The sequence below is a fragment of the Pipistrellus kuhlii genome, unplaced genomic scaffold (genome assembly GCF_014108245.1).
Source record: "Pipistrellus kuhlii isolate mPipKuh1 unplaced genomic scaffold, mPipKuh1.p scaffold_m20_p_16, whole genome shotgun sequence".
NCBI lineage: Eukaryota > Metazoa > Chordata > Mammalia > Chiroptera > Vespertilionidae > Pipistrellus > Pipistrellus kuhlii.
In genome coordinates, this window is record NW_023425471.1 from 13326195 (window position 1) to 13343351 (window position 17157).

Sequence of the window (17157 nt, forward strand, 5' to 3'; positions counted from 1 at the left end):
GGGGATCATAAGAGTGGTTACAATGAAGATGGGGGAAAGGAGTTACGTTCAGTATGTCTTTTGTATGTAAAGCCTACAACAGTTTCTCAACTGGTGGAAATAAACAGGTAAATTGGGCACCATGATTCTGATCATCTCAGGGTGGCTGGGTGGGACTGAGGCAGTCCAAACTCCCAGACTGGTTAACTCCAACCTTCTGGAGTCTCCTTAGTTTACTCTATGTGTCATGAAATATACATGGTTGAGACTACGGTTCTACAGCAATGTCTGGAATACATAGGGTAGAATATAATTGAGTTACCTGTTGGCTCATAGTGCCACTTACTGATAGGAAAATGGCATGGAGAGAGCAGGTTATAGGAGGGGAACAAAAAGGTATTTTTTTTTCTAAAGACATGAGAAGTTTAAGAAATTTTAGACTTTTACATGTAGATGTTAAAGGCAGTTGGCTGGCTATATGAGATTGGAATTGGGAAGGGAACTTTATTTTAAAAATATAAATTTGGTAGTTGTCAGCATAAAGATGGTGTTTAGAACAGTGGGAATAATGAAATTGCCAAGGAAGAAAAGGTAGACAACAAAGAGAAGTGATTTTAAGTCAGAGCCTTTAGACACTAGAACCTTTTGAAGTAGAGAAGACTAATAGTAGTGGAGTTTCAGAATTCTTGACATGAAATATCTTAGAAATAATCTGGAAAACACTGTTTACAGAAAACTATTGAAGTTCTACATCTTTAACTAAAATAAAAGTTATAATTGGGAATAATCTACTAAACTATAAAGTGGACTGAACATATTGGTGGAGAAAACAAAACTTCTATAGTAGGATAAACTTTAAAGAAACAACACCTTTTTAAAAAATGGGGCCTAAGTGAAGATATGATCAAAGGTTATAAAATAAAATAAAATGTATTTACCAAATTCAGAATACTAGAACTAAGAAGCACTCTTTGAGGCTTGAAAGAATTACATTGAAAACAAAATGAAAGGAAGTTCCATTTTATCCAGGGGGACTAAACTTATGAAACTATGTAGAAGTGATAAATAGGTCTCTACAAGTGGTAGAATAGGTTAAAAAGGTGCATTTCATGGACAGTAGATGTACAATAGGCTGTTTAAGTAAATGGGATCTTTTCATGAGTGGTACATCTCTAAGTATTTAGTTTTGATATCCTATTTCATAAGCAATATTTCTAAAAAATCCTTTTAAGCCAGAATCCTATCTAATAAAGATGGAATATGCTAATTGATCCTCACACCATTGCAAAGATGGTGGTGCCATAGCCAATAAGGAGGGGATATGCTAATTGACTGTCACACCCTCAAAGATGGTGGTGCCCACAGCCACAAGATGGCGGTGCTCAGTCCCTTCAGCCCTCCCTAGGCAGCGGGTGTGTGGCAAGGCTCGGCCCGCTTGCCACGCACCTGCCTCTGGAGTCCCCCAGTCCCCTCAGCCCCCCAGCCACCCAAAGCTGGCCCGAGGTGCTTGCAAGCTGCAGATGGCAGCTATCCAGCAGCCCAGGGTTGCCTGAGGTTCAGATAACCATGGCTGGCCAAGGCTTGTGCGACCGACAGTGGCAGCAGCAGAGGTGTGATGGGCTATTGCCTTCCCCAGATCCAGGTTGCCTCCTGCCCCTGAGGGCTCCCAGACTCTGAGAGGGGGCAGGCCTGGCTGAGGGATCCCCCTTCCATTGCACGAATTTTCATGCACCAGGACTCTAGTTAGAATAGAAGGGATAAAGTTGGACAGAATATGACTTTTTTCTGTTAGGCAAAAATTCACAAGTGAATGTTTTCTAAGGATTTATAGTTTTCTTAAAAACAATGATTAATACCAAATAAAGACCTACAGTAACCATATGTGATGAGCAATGCTTTATACAAATTTTAACAGGTAATTTGGTGGAACATGTTTGTTCACAGTGAAGAATGATCTTAATATTATGTGTCCTTGTACATTTACTTTTTATTTATTTTTAAATTGTATTTTAGTAAACCCTCACCCAAGGAAATGTTTTCATTGATTGTTTTTTAGGGAGAATAAAAGAAAGGGAAAAACAGAGAGAAAGACATTGATTGGTTGCCTCCTGCATGAGCCCCACCAGGGCTCAGGCCAGGAAGGAGCCTGCAACCAAGATACATGCCCTCGACTGGAATTGAACTTAGAACCTTTTGGTTTGCAGGCTGATGCTCTGTCTACTAGTTCAAACAGGCTAGGGCTACTTTTTAAATTTACTCATAGTTCTTTTATGAGAAAGCACTGTGGTATCCCTGTATTCCAGACTGAAAAATTACAATGTTTCTCAATTGTATTCTACACTTAAGTGACCTAAAAAGTGACAGCTATATCAAGTATTTAGCTGTTTTTCATGTGGTAGTAATAATATTCCTCTGTAACTTAATGAAAATCTCTTGGCAGATAATCAGTACTCTCCCCACTGCTTACCAATGTCTTCTGCATCCCACTTCTCTAATTATTTCAATCTTTAACTGACTGGGCTCATACTCATTCACCTTTTAAAAAAATAATACCACAGCATCTCTCTTTTGTTCCTAAAACTTGACCCTTTTGCTTATTGTATAGTCTCTAAAAAGTGTTATTTTCATACTGAAATGGATCTTACATCAAGCTTTATACTTCCTAGCATTTGAATTAATGCATTTGTGAACCATGGGTTAGTTGCAGTTGAATCAATAAACAGATAACAATTTTATTTCTTGCTAGACTTTAACACTTCTTCCCTGTGAAACATCATTTTAGGATACAATCTAGTATTTTTAAAGAGGGGCTTCTAGAGTGAGAAAATATGTTTTCACATGCTGCTTCTCCTTATCATTTTGCTAATCTACCCAATGGGCTAATATTAGTTATCTATCTTGTAGAATTTTGAGTAGAATAAATGAAAGAATAGATTTAGCATTATATCTGGTTTATCTATAGCTTAATAAATCTTGGATATTACTAATATTATTATATAATCATATCTTCCTATGAGCAAAGTTATTTATTTTTCTCTTTTTTCTTTTTTAATTTTGCAGTGGATGCAATATTTAAATTTGCAATAAAATTTTCTTCTAATATTTCTTTTACTTTTCTATTATTTTTTTTTCTTTTCCTCATATATCTCAGCTTTTATAACATTTGCCTCTTTACTCATAATCAGTTTACCACTACATAAAACAATGCAAAAAAAACAACAACAAACAAAACAAAAACAAATATAATTACATCTCAGGACTTTCAAATTCCCACAGTTCCAAATGCTCTTAAAGTTTTGTTTTTAGCATAGCTTCATTTCTCTCCAGTGTGCACTCCACACCAGTTCAGGTCAATGTTATTTTTGTAATAACCAAGTAAAGCGATTAGAGTACGGGTTACCGTGCCTCTTTTACAGGTTTGGAAAGGGAGATCCAAATGACAGACATGACTTTGCAATGACAGCATAATCATAGAGTGTGAAAAGGGCTGCTGTTCAGGGCTATTCAGATGGTGCACTTCGGTCTGAAGAGGTGCCTCCACCTTGGAGACATCACTGATTTTTAGATATTAAGATGGCCCCAGCCATCTTAGGAGCCTTAAGAGAGGCTCCTATTTCCAGTTTGCCCCAAGATACCACAGGGCCTCTCACTGGCCCCGAAAACTCAACACACACAGTCTGCTTTATAATTTATTCTTTATTCACCATTAAACACAACCTATCTCTGTTTCTCATTTTCAATTGAATTTACTGGGTTTACATCAGTTAATAAAATTATACAGGGTTCAGGTGTACAACTTTATAATACAGGGGTGGGGAACCTTTCTTTTCTCCCAAGGGCCATTTGGATATTTATAACACCGTTCACAGGCCATACAAAATTATCAACCTAAAAATTAGCCTGCCATATTTGGTCAAACATCTAACTCTTAATAACTTGGCAGGGCTAGCCAAATATTTTTGCGGGCCTTGTAAGGCCTGTGGGCTGGACATTCACCACCCCTGCTATAATACATCATTTGTCAATTATATTGCGTTCACCACCCCAACTCAAGTCTCCTTCCATCACCATTTATGTCCCCTTTATCCTCTTTTACAGCTTATCTATATAATGGGCTAGTATTACCACCTGTCTTGTAGAGCCATTGAGTAGAACAAATGAAAGAATCTATGTAGCGCATCTTTTTCCTTTTCTAATTCTTTGTATTCTCTTATCTTTTTTTATCACTCTTTACCACTCAACTTCCTATTTGTTTTTCTTTTCATCATATAAAAATAATTTTATAGTTTAGTTGGGAAAGAAAAGCATATAAAGCTGTTGAAAAGCCTGGTAACCATGATTGCATGCCATTACATCCTAAACTCTGTGGGATGACTGATACATTATAAACAGGAAGTTATAATTAAGGGAGCTTATTTGTTCATGTGAGATAGTTAGACTAAAGATGAAAGACTCAGGCTACTGCAGGTGTCATTGCATGGGACCAGGAGAACCTGAGCTGGCAGACCACAACTTTAAAATGGAGATGATCTGGTTTATATAAGGGGTTCTCTGAGGACACTAATTGAAGAATTTTATGGTTGGTTGACTAGAAAAGAACAAGGAGAATAAAAATGACACAAAGTTTCTGAGTCCAGATAACTGTATGATGATAGTGTCATCAGGAGAAATTAACAGAAGAAAGTATAGATTACAAAGAAAGAGAACATATTTGAAGAGAGAGGTGAACTTCTAGGGGAAAAAAATCATCTATGTGATAGAAAGATGGGACAGGCAATTAGAAGTAAAATTAGACATGGAATAAAATATTACAGGCAACTCAATATAAATGCTTTTGAAAGATGTGAAAGGGATATAGTTCTTTAAGAATGAAAGAGAGAGGCTAGCATTATCAAAGTGCACATGTTGGTGAACTCCTGTAAGTAAGGAGTAGGAGGCTGACTAGCCAGCATATGTTTTAAAGACAGAGGTTCTTATGGAAAGAAGGATGCTCAGGAGTGTTGCAGTATGTACTGCTTTCATCCCCTGGTGATTTGTTATAATTTATTTTTATTATATATTGCTGTTTACTGTAAATTAAAGCCCTCATGAGAACTTCTCATTTTAAGAGAGCCCAACCCAAACATCTTTTTATTTCTCTCCTTGGATACAGATTTCCAAATGCCCTCTTTTTCTAACCTGACCTCTTTCTATGAAATAGAGAGGTTAGATTTAAAAGGAAGGCCTTTCACACCACATAAATATAAAAATATACATTCTCCTTATCCACCAAGGCAGAAAAATTTTTTTAAAGCATCACATAGATTCATCAGCACCTCATTATCTCCTGTGGGGAAGGAGCTCTGTATGCAATGCTCTCTGTTTTCAATTAAAAATGAGGGCAAAGCATAAGTTGAGGCAGTTTGAGCATCATCAATAGCAGTAACAACTACAGTGAATTGGGATGCGTCAAATATTTAAAAACTCATCAGCTCATAAGATGCTAAAAATACCTTGTTAGTTATCATAGGAGGTTACTAGGATCCCATCTCATTATTTTGAAAAGAGACAAAAGGAAAAAAAAACAAACACATGTGACTTACCTTTTCTGTAACAACTGTGTTTTAGACTTACTGTATTGGAAAGAAGGAAAACAACATATTTTTGAAGAATAGTTTCAATTAATGAATGCAGAAGGCCTGAGAGAATATCACCGCTTTGCAGCTTGTAATGAAATGATCAACAACATTAAAGATTGATGTGTTGCTTGAACATGGAGGGATCAGTTTGAAACCTTCTGAATCACTGATGAATCTTGGTATCACGAAGGTGGTACAAACATAAAGGAATTCATGAGGCCTTGTCTTTTACCTAGCAAGTATTTTTGCCCATTTTTATTTTTTATCATATTAAATATATACATATATATATATATATATATATATATATATTTAAATATATATTTTATTGATTTTGTACAGAGAGGAAGGGAGAGAGATAGAGAGTTAGAAACATCGATGAGAGAGAGTCATAGATCAGCTGCCTCTTGCACACCCCCCACTGGGGATATACCCACAACCAAGGTACATGCCCTTGACCTGAATTGAACCCGGGACCCTTCAGTCCCCAAACCGACGCTCTATCCATTGAGCCAAACCGGTTTTGGCTGATTTTTTAAAATATATTTTTATTGATTTCAGAGAGGAAGAGAGATAGAGAAAAGGACAGAAATATCAATGATGAGAGATAATCATTGATAAAATACATACTGCATGCCACACACATGGTGATCGAGCCTGCAACCTGAGTATGTGTTCTGAGCAGGAATTGAACTGTGACCTCCTGGTTCAAAGGTCTACATGACACTTAAACACTGAGCCATGCCAGCTGAGCTATTTTTGTCCATTTTTAAAAAGCACAACATGCCTGCTAGATATTTTATTATTGCTTAATTAGCCCCCTTACTCAACTTTTCATGCGGAATTTAATAAAAAATTCTCTTCTATGATTGTAGGACTCAAATGGATAAAACAAATAAGTTTTAAAGAGAAGTATTTAAGAAAACACAAACAAACAAACAAAAAAAAACACAACAAACAAACACCTTACTCTGTGGATTTACAGAATGAGAACTATGAGGTCATAATGAAGAAAAGAAAAGCTAACTTCACATTTTTTAAAGCATCACAAGTATTCCTATTTCCTTAGTAGCCACCATCTCTAGTTTGTAAGGTTAGTTTGCCCTTTTTAAAAGTTTTGTGTAGGACCCTTAGTATGATCTTAGCATCTATAATAAAACCCTAGGGTGTCCTTTTCCTTTGTAGATGGCTCTAATAAGGTAATTCTTTTTGGAGGTAAAGTGGGCTTGCTTCAGTAGAATATTTAATTAAGTAAAATTACCTAATGAATAATTCATTTTATTTGATACTTTATAATTCTAAAGTAGTAAAGGTAAGAACTGATTTACTTTTAAAATAAGTCATGCTACAAGTGAGTAATGGAAATAGCAGTGGGTCATTTTGTGAAGTATATTATTATCTGCTCACTATGCTACACGCCTGAAACAATACAAAGTAATTTTGAATGAAAATTGTAATTGAAAAATAAAAAATGAAGTAAGGCATAATTTTCAATATGCCCCTTTAAATATATTTTTAAACAAAGCACGTAGTTCAATAAAACTGAAATAAATAAAATGACACAAATGACAAAGTTTTTCTTTTAGAATAAAGAAAAAAAATTCTCCTTTACTCTGGTTCACCTTTTCATCTCTTCTCCGAAGCTCCAAACACAACCATCTTTTCAACAAGCGAAGTCCTTTCTCTCATGATGGTAGGAGAGTATGATATTGGATTAGGACTGACTCCCTGAGAAATAGAGCTGCACAGTTGTTAGATTGATAATATGTTAAGAGGTGAATATAGGTAGGAGAACAAAGCATTTACTGAAGGAAAATATATCAACTCGGGTAAAAATAAGGGAGTTATCTTGCTTAGCTAATATGGGGAAGTTGTATGAGTGACTTAATATCAGGAAGACATTTTATGACTCCTTAGAAAGCAATAAATGCTAGTAGCATCTAACACATACTGAGTGTTTACCAAGTGCCAGAAACTATACTTGTGTTAACTCATTTAATCTTTATAACAATCCTATGAGGTAGGTTCTATTGTTATATATTGTTATATTCATTTTACAAATGGACTTATTAGACTTTGGCAGATCACACTAATTGGTAGTGGACTCAAACCCAGATGTACTGAATCCATAGTTCAGTAATCATTGGATGCTAGCTTACATAAAAAAAAAAAAAAAGGAAACTCCAAAGATTTTATTTTATTTTTTTGCATTTGAACAGAGATGCTTTATTTTAAGAATGTTTTAATAAAATTTAATATCTTTAAAAAATATATGTTTATTATTGAAAGTACTAGTGGCCCAGAGAGAGAGGAAGAGGAAGAGGAAGAGAAAGGTAAAGATAGGGAGAGACAAAGAGACAGAGACATTGATGTGATACTGGGGATTGAATCCACAACCTGAGTATGTGCCCTGACCTGGGATTGAACTAGTGACCTTTTGGTGCATCTGAATGATGCTCAACCAATTGAGCCACACCAGGCAGGGCACAAATGCCCCATTAAAAAGAATATATATATATATATATATATATATATATATATATATATATATATATATATATATATATATAATTGTTTTTTTACAGAGAGGAAGAAAGAGGGATAGAGAGTTAGAAACATCAATGACAGATAATCATCGATCAGCTGCCTCCTGCACATTTCCCACTGGGGATGTGCCTGCAACCAAGGTACATGCCCTTGACTGGAATCTACCTGGGACCCTTCAGTCAGCAGGCTGACACTCTATCATACGAGCCAAACCGGTTTCAGCAAATGCCCCATTCTTGACTTTAGTATAACAACGTCATTGATGTTGACCATGTAATAAGTGATATAGCCTTTCTTCTACAAATTTACTGTTTATCAGTGGCCCAATTTGACACTTGTTTGCAATGATACCTGATATGACTGATATGAAAAAATACACGAATAATTGAATAATTCTATGAACTTTTGGATATCTTTTCATTTGAATTTCCAGAGAATATGGGTACAGTGGAAGGAACTAAGGACTGGTTGAGTGTGTGTGTGTGTGTGTGTGTGTGTGTGTGTGTGTAAAATATGAATCTTGTGTGTGCAAACAGACTTGCACATACATGTGTACATATATTCAGGACCTAAGCATGGGTTTTATGCAATGACCTATAAAATTCCTTATATCTCTGAAGTTATCTAAAATACAGTGCAAAATATGAAAAAAATAATCACTGATATTAGATCAATTCTTGCTCTTTTGGATGTCCATTTAACTAATCTTGAAGTAGCTGAAGAGAATTGTTACATAAAATATCATAATGTTTTTTAATATATATTTTATTGATATTTTATAGAGAGAAAGAGAGAGGGATAGAGGGTTAGAAACATTGATGAGAGAGAAACATCGATCTGCTGCCTCCTGCATACCCACTATTGGGAATGTGCCCGCAACCAAATTGCATGCCCTTTACCAGAATCAAACCTGGGACCTTTCAGTCCGCAGGCCGACACTGAGCCAAACCAGTTTTGGCAAATGATAATGTTGTTGAACAAATCCCTCGATGAAGTCTTTTCTGTACTTAAAAAGATACAGGCTTTAATTTCTTAAGTGTCCTAAATAGTCCATGAATAATAAACATGTGATAATAGATTTTTATTTACCATATTTGATTTGATGACCATGAAAATATAATGATATAGTTGGAGTTCTAACTGTAGGTCTCGTTTTGCAAAATTCTTATTTCTGTCATCTTGGCTACATTGATTTTGTGCACTTTGATCTTTATTTTGTGTTATACTAAAGTCAATATGTTGATCTACAAACACATCTGCTGCTTGGATAGTAGTTATTTTAAAATTGCCACTCTTTCCAAGAACAATTGTGACACAGAATTGATACTGTGTGCTCTTGTCAGCACTTCCCAGTCATAAACCTTATGAAAAATTCCAAGAGCTACATGAAGGAAGCTCCCTTTGTTCTCATTTAATGTCAGTGTATGTATAGAATGAAATGGTGTTTGTTAGAAATTGAATGAGAAACAGGTGGTCTTTGTTTTGTTTGTATATTTCCTTCAATTCTAGAGTGTCAATATCAATTTTATACTGTGATTAGGAATTGCATAACGGCAGCCTGTATGTCAAATAATCAATTCATTGAAATTCCTATTCAATGTAACATTGCTTTTAAGATAGTTTTTGTAACCTATTGAATTGGCTCTCTGTAATATATGGCAGTCAATCACAGATTTGTTTTGAGTGTAACATTTGTATATTTATGTGTTTGTTGTATACCTGGGGCTAAGATGTTAGGCCTAAGAAATATTTAAAAAATAAAAAAATGAAAAAGAATTGAGAGTCTCGTAGAAAAAAAAAAGAAAAAAAAAGCTGTAATGTTTAAATGAGCTCATTGATTGTGAAGTGAAATACTGTAGAGACCTATTCCTTTACATCCAATGTAAAAATAAATGACAGTATAGGATCTGAATTGAATTATAACCTGTATTTATATTATAGAGATAGAGATAGAGATAGATTTAGAAAAAAGTTTTGGTTTAACAGAAGACATGTTTTAGTTACCCACTGATGCAAAATGTGGGACAGAGAATGTCATTTTTGTTGCAGTCTACTGATTACATGAGCCCACAAGGGCAGCCCGGATGCTAGAGGAGTGGAGGGACAGACTCTGTATCTCAACTGAGGAATGATATGTGCATGTAGAAAGGATGAAATTGACAATCATATTAGAAATAATCTATTCAAGATGTATTATTTAATGATTCTTATATATATCGAATATCACTACTATCATGAGTGCAAGTATAGAAACATTGAAAATAACTTACGTTTGCTCACTTATCCCCATAAGTAAAGTAATACATAGAGATAATATTTGACTATCTGATGAAGTGTAATGTGACACAGTAAGTGTGTCTTCTTATGTTTCAAGCTGATGAAGCAGACAGACCAAAGTTACCATTCTGGAAGGATAGTTCCCAGTATAGGCCTGCATTTAAGAAGAGAGAATTAATTCCTTATTTTCATGATATCTGTTTTTTACAATGTGATATTGAATCCAAAATTATATGACTTTGAAAAATATTACTATATTATATAATTTTAAATGTTCTAAGACATTGTAATGATAACTTTATCCATTCTCTCATCACAAAGATAAGAATACTAAAGCTTAGAAAAGTTAAGTGATTTGTTGCTGGCTGGTGTAGCCCATTCTGGACTTGAATTTAGGTATCTTAACTGCCAAGTCATTGCTCTTCCATTATTCCATACATTGACAGCCCTTTTCCAAATTCTGAAGCACTGTCCTCTTCAAATACTGAGTCATAGCTTATCTTATTACTAGAGGCCCAGTGCACGAAATTCATGCAGGGATGCAGTCCCTAGGCCTGGCTGGCAATGAAAGTGTGAGCATCTGGTATGGAAGGACAGGTCCCAGCTGACCTCTGGGCCCTGGGCGCATCCCCTCGGCCTTAGTCCCCGGGCCCTACCCAACTCCTTCAGTGCCTAGGAGCCCTGCTCGCACCAGCCTTGGCTGTCACGACCCACTCACCTGCTCCACCATCCTGCCATGGTCCCACTCTCATCGGGGCCGGCAGTGCCTCCACTGCTGCCTACTGCCAGCACTGCGTTGCTGACACCCGCCATGTTCTGTGCCACCCCCTGTTGCTCAGCACATGTCATAGTGAGCGGTTGAACTCCTGGTCGAGGGCACAATTTGCATAATAGGCTTTTATTATATAGGACAGTTTCAATGATTTTTGGGTCCCTAGAAAAGTACAAATGTTTAGTCAACCTGACAGAAGTATGATCGTAATTTATGTACATCTGGTGAGCTGAGGAGAATGTAGTGTTGGGGAGCCATGAAGTTTATACAATTTTGGCCTCACTCTATAAGAAAAAAAAAGATGCAAAATTACATTAAAAAGATACAAAAGTACAGTGGGTACCCAAATAATGTTTCACTCAACTCATTTTTTTTATAACATTGATGAGATGCCATAGGATCTTAACTCTTGTTTATATCAATTAGCCTATGGTAAAATTGATTTTGTTATATGTTGTTTTGCTGTTGTTCCAAGAACCTATCAATGATGCTAAGTGAGGAAACTTACTCTACAGGGCTTTAAAAGAGGCCTGTATAATTTAAGGGCCCTCAAGCTCCTGCCACATCAGCCTCTGGTGGTTAATCAATTCTTTTATTGGAATAATAGAGCTGTGATTGAACTTTTGGAAAAACATGTTGCTATTTCAGACAAAGTTGTTACTGAAGGGTAATCTTTTTTTCTGGACTTAAGGTGATGTCTTTTCAACATTTACAATGGGGTTTAAATACTTTTTTGCTTATATGTGAGATCATGTGCAAGGGAATTCAGATAATGCTTGATAGCTCTAAGAAATATAATGCTTCATTTTATAGTGATTTAAGACAATGTGGCTCCACTTGTTAAAAACCTCTAACTACAAATATTTAGGTGGGAAGCAGAGCTATTAGTCTATGAAGGCCAAAGATGTATGCACTAATTTGATGTTAAAGCAATCTTGTGTATTTGCTTATTTTTAGAAGCCGTGGAATTATACATTATTTGACCTCAGTTTCCTTATTTAAAGTATGATGATAAGTGAGGGTACCATCTTATGTCCCTTGAAAAGGGTTGTTATGAGTGGGATCAATGTAAGTATTCAGATGAATGATGCATATATAAAATAGCATTTTCATTCACTTTCCAGTGTTAATATGCCACACATAGAATGCATGATAGGCACAGAGGAAATAAGGGCATTATTTTACATTGCAGAGTGTTCTGAGATAGGCAAGGCTGTTATTATGTTGCCTATTCTTGTAAAGAAAATCAACTGCAGGATATGAACTTATTTTCCCTGAAGTAATGTAGCCGGGATTCAAGCCCAGGATTAGGACACAAAGGGTGACAGGCTTTTCATTATGAGACTCTTGTTTTTTCCTAAAGGCCGGCAGAAGTTTATACCATCCTCACTGTCCTTCTCTACTTGGAAAAAAACTGCATTCCCAAGACCTTGTAATTTAGCTTTTTGTTATGACTGCTTTTCTGTGAGTTATTTAATTAGAATCTGCAGCTTTTGGCAGGAAAAGAGTCAACCCAGCATATTTCTAACAAGTGATGTCTTTAGGGGAGAAAGTCCAAGTGAGCAAATAGAAGAGAAGGGAAGCATGATAGTAGCTGCTAGAATATATTAGCTGCAGACCAATTTTAGTGGGAGTGTCCGTCACCATGAATTACATTTTTTAAGTGAAATGGCCTGAAAAATAAGAATGGGATGGAACAAAGCATGCATATCATAGTACAGAATATTTGGAATTCTCCCAAACTTGTCATTTTTTTAATGGAGGAACTTTAAGAAGCAGAGGGGGGGCTTTTTTTTGCTAGAATAATCTTGGAAAACACCTTCCAAGGGCACCTTTAAACCTTCCTATTCAGACTTGTTGTTTTAAAAGGCTTTTCTCTTAGTTAAATAAGATTTTAAATGCAAGTTAATATGTATACCATTTGAAATAATATCAGTGTAGGTCAATGGATAATACAATTGAGCATTATATATATAACTAGAGACCTGGCTCATGAAATTTGTGCATGAATAGGGTCCCTAGGCCTGAGTGGCAATCAGGGCCAATTGGGGCCTTCCTTCTGGCTACTGGCCAGGGCCTGCCTTCATTCCACTCTGTCTCCTGGTGGTCAGCTCATGTCATAGTGAGCAGTTGAACTCCTGGTCTCCCAGTTGAACTGCGGAGGGGACACTTTGAATATTAGCCTTTTATATAGAGAGATTAGAAGTAACATAACTAATTGTATTTTTAATTTTAATTTTTAATATAATCTTTATTGTTCAGATTATTACAATTGCCCCCCCCCCCTTAGCTCCCCTTCACCTGGTTGCCACTGCATCCTCTGCCTTTACCTCCCCCGCCCTGTCCGCATCCATAGGTGTAGGATTTTTGTCCAGTCTCTTCCCGCATTCCCACAAACCTTTACCCCTGAGAATTGTCAGTCCACTCCCTTTCTATGCCCCTGATTTTATTATATACACCAGTTTATTCTGTTCATCAGATTTTTTTATTCACTTGATTTTTAGAGTCACTTGTTTATAGACATGTATTTGTTGTTCATAATTTTTATCTTTACATTTTCTTCTTCCTCTTCTTAAGGAATACCTTTCAGCATTTCATATAATACTGGTTTGGTGGTTATGAACTCCTTTAGCTTTTTCTTATTTGTGAAGCTCTTTATCTGACCTTCAATTCTGAATGATAGCTTTGCTGGGTAATCTTGGTAGTAGATTCTTGCTATTCATCACTTTGAATATTTCTTGCCACTCCTGTTGGGCCTGCATAGTTTCTGTTGAGAAATAAGCTGACAATCATATGGGTGCTCCCTTGTAGGTAACTAACTGCTTTTCTCTTGTTGCTTTTAATATTCTCTCTTTGTCTTTTGCTCTTGGAATTTTAATTATGACGTGTCTTGGTGTGGTCCTCTTTGGGTTCCTTTTGTTTGGGATTCTGTGCCCTTCCTGGATTTGTAAGTATATTTCTTTCACCAGGTAGGAGAAGTTTTCAGTCATTATTTCTTCAAATAGGTTTTCAGTATCTTGCTCTCTCTCTTCTTATGGCACCCCATAATTTGGATATTGGTATGCTTGATATTGTCCCTGAGACTCCTTACACTATCTTCAAATTTTTGGATTCTTTTTGTTTTTCTGCTTCGGTGTTTTTTGCTTCTTTGTATTTCAAATATTTGACTTGATTCTTGCATTTCTCTAGTCTGCTGTTAGGTCTCTGTATAATATTTTTTTTTCAGACAGTGTATGTTTAATTTATAGTTGGTCCTTTTTCATATCCTTGAAAGTCTCATTAAATTTATTGCCCTTTTCTAGGAAGTTCTTGAAAAACCTTATAACCATGGTTTTGAACTCTATATCCAGTCATTTGCTTTCCTCCATTTCTTTCATTTGTGATCTTTTCTTTGTCTCTGCATTTTCGTTGCTTCCATGAGTTGGTAGAGTAGCTTTGTGTGGTAGGTGTTCTATAGGGTCCAGTCGCTCAGCCTCCCTCAGTTACCTGAATTGGACACTTTTGGTGCACCCCTTTGTGGACTGTGTGCACAGCCTTGTTGTAGTTAAGTCTTGATTGTTGTTGGTATAACTGGGAGGAATTGACCTCCAGGCCAATTAGCTGTGAGTATCAGCTGTGTCTACACTGGAGAACTTCTGGGCTGGAGACACCCTTATGAGATAAGACTTGCAAAATTTCAAAAGTCTCTGTGCTCAGCTTGGATGGGGCAGAGTCTCATGATGGAGCAGACAGCCTTGGCTTCCTGTCAGCCCTGCCCTGTGAGGCCCCTGGGTCTCAGTGTACCTCTGTAATCACTACAAGCTCCTCTGAGAGAAAAATGCCCTCAAGTTTTCCCGCTACCAGACAGTTTGGTTTCTCCCTGGATGAGTTTGGGTTTCCAAAAACTCATCCAGAACTGGAGTTGAGTGCAGTCAGGAGCATCCCACCCCCTCTCGCTTTAGAAAGCCAGCAGTGCACTCAGCCTCCCATGCATTCTTCAGTCAACCGTGCCTCTGAATCTCTGCCTCCACAACGCCCCTGAGTCTCAGTGTGCTTCTCTTTCCCTGACAGTCCAGTTTCTCCCTGTATGAATCTGGGTTCCCAGAAACTTACCCGGAACTAGAGTTAAGCATAGTTGGGAAGCTTCTGACTCCCTCCCTTTTTGGAAAGCCTGTCACACATTTAGCCACCTGTGCAATCAGTTGCCTGTCCAATTACGTGTCTCTGTATCTTAGCCTTTTGCGGCTCTTCTGATTCTCAATGTGCTTTCCTCTTTCCTTCTAGTTGTAGAATTTCCACTTAGCCAGCTTTCCTGTAGTTCTGGATGGTGTCCATTTTGTCTTTTAGTTTTAGTTTTTATATTGTTGTGTGAGGCAGCAGTTTGGGTGTTTACCTATGCCACCATATTGATTTCTCTCTCTGATTGTATTTTTTAAATTGTTGATTGTATTACAATTGTCTTCCATTACCTCTTTCCTCCCAGCCCCTACTCATCCTTCCTAGGTATTCACCACCCTATTTCCCATGTCCATGAGCTATACATATATGTATATAAATTCTTTGGTTTACCTCTTCTTGTCCCCCCAATCCCCACATAGAGTTATGTCAGTTTGTTTCATGCCTCCATGATTCTGATCCTATTTGTTGGTCAATTCATTTTGTTCATTAGATTCCACAAATAAGTGAGATCATGTGATATCTGTCTTCCATTTTAAAGTGTTGAATATCACCTGGTAGGTGTAGCTCAGCAGTTGAGAGTCAACCCAGGACCCAAGAAGTCAACAGTTCTATTCTATTGATCCCCAGTAAAAGGTGTGCATGAGGCAGTCTATGAATGTTTCTATCTTTCTATCCCTCTTCTTCTTCTCTCTCTAAAAATCAATAAAAATACATTTTTTAAAAAAGTGTTGACTGTTGCTTATGCAATATAGTTTAGCTTGTATAAAGAAATTTATCAAAGTTATTTTATACTAAAAGAAGATAAAAGCCTGCCCTGGTCAGTTTGGCTCAGTGGATACAGTGTCACCCTGAAGACTCAAGGGTCCCAGGTTCGATTCTGGACAGGGCATGCACCTTGGTTGTGGGCACATCCCCAGTAGGAGATGTGTAGGAGGCAGCTGATCAATATTTCTCTCTCATTGTTGTTTCTAAATCTCTATTCCTCTCCCTTCCTCTCTGTAAAAAATCAATAAAATATATTAAAAGTAAAAGAAGATAAAAGTTAAATGCTAGGTGAAAAAACAACTGTTTTACTGAAACTGACAACTATGGATTAAGAGAGGTTTCTACCCTTTTGGCTCAAAGCATTTAATTATTGGTAGATGGAAAACATAGGGATGGTAGAGTCTATTGAGAAATGTTCTTAATAGGGAAGGTGAGATCCTGCTATTTGGGATGAGAATATCATGTAGTTTTTCATCATGTCACACCATACAGTATTTCAGGTACATATTTTGTCTAGTAAATAGGTGATGGCATGGCTCTCTGCATGATGTTGATGAGAAACTATTTTTGATCTATGTTCTATGACACCTATAGGTTTCTCAAAGTTAGGTTTTCTGCTAGCATGATTGCAGGAATACCTACTGAGTTTAAATTTGTGCCTATTTTTCTAAGAACAAGTTGTAAATCCTGTTAAATTGCAATGTCAAACCCATAGCTTGCATTGAAGTCAATATAGAGAGAATAGTAGAATAGCTCCCAAGCAGGCAGTATGAAGAGTATTTAGACCCCATCATGCCTGAAAGCATTTTTCTTAAGTGCAAGCATTGGGTATATTACCCAGGGAGTTAAAACACAGGTGGCTAAAGGGAACTGGATCTTTTCAGTCTGTCAAATTATGTGTCTGCCTCTTAATCATAATCAAGAAACCATTCTTTGCGACTACTTGAACAAGTTAGCTTTCAATTAGCATGACGTATTGGCAGGTCTAAACATTAGAAAAAATTCTGTTTCTTTTCATGGACATCATATACAACAACAATT